The sequence below is a fragment of the Asparagus officinalis genome, chromosome 7 (genome assembly GCF_001876935.1).
Source record: "Asparagus officinalis chromosome 7, Aspof.V1, whole genome shotgun sequence".
Classification (NCBI taxonomy): domain Eukaryota; kingdom Viridiplantae; phylum Streptophyta; class Magnoliopsida; order Asparagales; family Asparagaceae; genus Asparagus; species Asparagus officinalis.
This window is the reverse complement of record NC_033800.1, coordinates 63,020,112-63,024,283: the sequence shown is the minus strand read 5'-3', so window position 1 is coordinate 63,024,283 and position 4,172 is coordinate 63,020,112. Positions and strand designations below refer to the sequence as shown.

The window sequence follows — 4,172 nt, the reverse complement described above, 5'->3', positions numbered from 1 at the left end:
GGCAAAATACACCAATAGAAGATGAAGAAAAAGCTGAACTTGAAGTTGACTATGTAATGTCGGCGTCATATGATCATAAATGAAGTGAGTTAGACCTCTCCAGTTTTTTAACGGAACAAGCTGTTGTTGAGAAAAAATATAATAATTGCCGCTCTGCTAAGCCACATGCTGCTGTGTGGCCAGTGGCCATTGATCTTTTACTGCAGTCATTGATTTGCAAGTAACTTCTCTTCTCCGTCTTTATTTTGGTCCTCATCCTCTATTTGTCTTTGAAAGCAACGGAATTGAATTGGATAGAGTGGGGCTGCTGAGTTGGCACAAGCAACAATGAAGAAAATTTGTTAGAGAGTAATATATGCCTTCACTTGCTACAGTTCAGCACACAAGCTTGCTTCCTCATAGCATGTAAAAAGATTATTAAAACAGGATTTTCCTGCAAATTAGCCAAATAATGCAAATAAAAACAATAATAAAAGAGAGGTTCCTATTTTCTCATTCTCATTCTCATCTCTCATTTCATTTTATGAAATGATGATGATGGTTGGCTCAGCGGTAGCTGTATTAGTGGCAACAACGACTGCAGTAGCGAATCCCTTTTGCATCGTCTCCATCCTTGTACTGCTGCCCTTCTTATTACTAGATTAGACGCACGTGCATAGCATGTGGTTAAATATCATTATCGTTTTTTTCTATTTTCTTACTTAACTCGGTTGTGAAATATTTCTTTTAAAATTCATGTGAAAAAGTATTGTCTATATACTTATATAGTTAATCAAAAGTTAAAATTATCATAACCAAAGTCAAAATTACATGGTCAATTCACATTAAGTACAATTTACAATAAGTAGTCCATGAAGGTCAAGATCCTTTTATGAAAAAAGATAATTTTTATATAAATAATTTCATTCTCATCGCAATCCTATGTTTTCATCTTATAGATTGCATGAATTCACGGTATTTTATACCCTTTACAATTTTATTAATTAATTTTCACCTTTAATGTGATGTCCCTTGAGGCTAATAGACTCTTAAAGAAAGATCAAATACCAATAACCATGGATCTTAACTATGAGAATTTTTCCAAGGTAATATTATTATATTCTATATGTTTATGCTCTGGATTATCAAAGAAAGCTATTAAATGTCTAATTAATATATTTCATGCTAGTATTTATGTTTATCTTGGTAGAGTAACTTGTTATTTTTTAAGACATAAAATTTCTTTATAGTTAACTTTGACTATTTCATATAATTGGAGATTTGCTCACGTCTTTAGATTATGTTTTTTTAATGAGTATGAGATTCCTATTTATTTAAATATCCTTCTCCATTTCATTCGATTACTCTCGCAATTCAAAACTTTTTTAGCTTAACTGTCTTAGTTACACCTTTATTGGGACTCATCTCTATTTCTTAGTACCTAGTGGCTAGTGTTACTTTGATGGAATATAGTTATTGTAATTCAAGTCTGTCAAAATAATTGCAAGTGGTGAAGACCCTAAATCTTTTGAAATGATATATATCTAATATCTCATAATAATATATCAAAAAACTTAAACAAGACATATTTGAGTAGTTTTACTCACATAATTATTTTTAATTAACAAAGCTATTGAACATCTCAAAAGCTCGCAATTGGTGAAGACCATAAATATTTTAAAATGATATATATTGAACATCTCATGATCAAGACAACATAAGAACTTAAATGTGGTTAAAACTAATTTATACCACTTTTCGTGTGTGTCTATAAAGTATAACATTAGGAATATAAAATATTTAAAATAAAATGCATTAAGTTAGAATTTAGTTTTAAATTAAGAGCCATTATTTGAATAATTTTATACACATAATTCCTTTTACTTAACATACATATTACATACATATTGAACATTTCAAAAGCCTAAATATCCAAGTTTTTACTTTTCAAACTACCTTTTTCAGTCATAAAAATTTAAAAAAAAACTTTTCACTAAGTTGGTTGCTTATAATAAAATGTTGCATCTTTCCTTCCTATATGATATTGCAAATTATTAAGCAAATGATATATCTCATGTTTAGTACATATAACTACGCAAATAAGTAAAATATTTTAAAGGCTAAATATCAACAAAAAAATCCTGTTAACTTTGTATGATAATCAGATAATCCCGCATTACTTTAAAAATATCATAAAATCCATTAAATTTTAGGGGTTAATAGAAAACTTTTTAACTTTGAGATTTTATAAGGAAACCACTCTAAAAGCGATAATTTTAGGAGAATTTTCTAATAAAATCTCAATGTTGAGGGGGTTTTCTGATAAAATCTAAAAGTTAAAGGGGGTTTCTTATAATCACTACTTAATGAGATTTTATAATATTATATCTAAAAAAATAATGGATTAATTTTAGAAAACTCCCCTCAACTATTTTAATATGAGGAAACCCCCTCAAGTTTAAGCATATTGTAAATAACCATCCTCAACTATGAAACTTTGAGATAATCCCTTAAATTTTGCTCACTTAACTCCCTCAAATATCGGGATTGTCTATGAAAATCCCCTCAACTATTTTAATTTGAGAAATCCCCTCAGATTTGAGCTTATTATAGATAATCCCCCTCAAGTTTGAAATTTTAAGAAATCTCCATGAACTCTTCTCACTCTACCCCTAAAAGCTAACATTGTCACCCTAACACCCTCATAAGTTTACATTTTTTCACTTAACCGAAAATATTTTTTGGCAAAAAAACTCGAAACATTAGATGTTTACAAATTTAATATTTTTTTAGAGGTTTTTCGTAATTATTGGATTTTAAAGAGGTTGATTATAATTTTTATATTTTTAGGAGATTTGCTACTAATTATAGGTTTTTTTTAGGAGATTGCTTCTAGATATAGATTTTTTTGGGGTTGTTTGCACTTTTTATATTTTTTTGGGGTTTTTAGTAATTTTCTTGATGGTTCTTTGCAATTTTCTAATTTAAAGGGTTTGTTTATAATTTTTAGATTTTTAGGGGTTGTTTACAAATTATAATTTTTTAGGACGCTATTTGTCATATTTAATTTTTATTGTATTTTTTGTAAATTTCATATTTTTCACGTGTTTGTTTGAAAATTTGAATTTTTAGGTATTTGTTTTTTAATCTTTAAAATTTAAAGGAGGTTGTTTATACTTTTTAGATTTTCAATAGGTTGCTCATAACTTATAATTTTTTTATGGATCATTTATAATTTTAGAATGATAAGAGTCTATTTTCACATTTTTAGATTTTCTAAGGGTTTTTTTTTTTGCAATTTCATGAAGCCCTCAAAATTAACATAAAGGTAAATCTCACTAAACCCCCAATAATTTTACTATTTGGAACTAAATCTCAAATATCTTAAAAACTCTCACTAAACACCCAATAATTTTTAGCAAAAAATCCTCAAAATTAACATATTAATTTATGTGTAATCAAACGATCAAAGTACACCCCAATAACCCAATAAATTTTACGTTTTTTCACTTAAGCCCCAAAATTTTTTAGGAAAAAACCCAAAATAACAGTCATTTATAATTTTCAAATCTTTTCAGAGGTTTGTTTGTATTTATTGAAATTTTCAAGTGGTTGATTGTAATTTTTAGAGTTTAGAGGGTTTGTATATAATGTTTGATTTTTCGGAGGGTTATATATATTTTTGTTATTTTTTTAGATTTTTGTAAACTTTTCAGGGTTTCTTTGTAATTTTCTAACTTAAAGGGTCTATTTATGAATTTTAAGATTTTTAGGGGGGTTGTTTGCAATTTAAAATTTTTTAGGATGTTATTTATCATATTTTACTTTTTATGGGATTCTTTTTAATTTTCATATTTTTTGTATGTTTGTTTGAGTTTTTGAACTTTTTAGAGTTGTTTATAATTTTTAATTTTTGATGAAATTTGTTTGCATTTTTTTAGATTTTTAAGAAGTCAAGTAAAGATGATTGGGTTATGTATCCGAGTTGGGGCTATAAAAGAGGTCTTCCGGGTCTAAGTTAAAAAAAGGATCGAAGCCAAGTAAAGATGCATGTTGAGAGAGAGAGAGAGAGAGAGAGAGAGAGAGATGCATGTTGGAGAGAGAGAGAGAGAGAGAGAGAGAGAGAGAGAGAGAGAGAGAGAGAATCTCTTGTGGAGATCACAAGAATAGATGGTATCATGTAATCTCTAATA

General features: G+C 28.0%; 1 protein-coding gene across 2 annotated transcripts in view; it reads right to left on the bottom strand.

The window, feature by feature from the left end:
* Positions 1-298, bottom strand: part of LOC109849739 (putative transporter arsB) — a 4,315-nt gene extending 4,017 nt beyond the window's left edge. The window contains exon 1 of one of the 2 annotated variants that reach the window (XM_020419609.1): positions 96-298. The gene's annotated coding sequence lies outside the window, so the exon portion shown is untranslated. The other variant, XM_020419608.1, reaches the window with a different exon arrangement.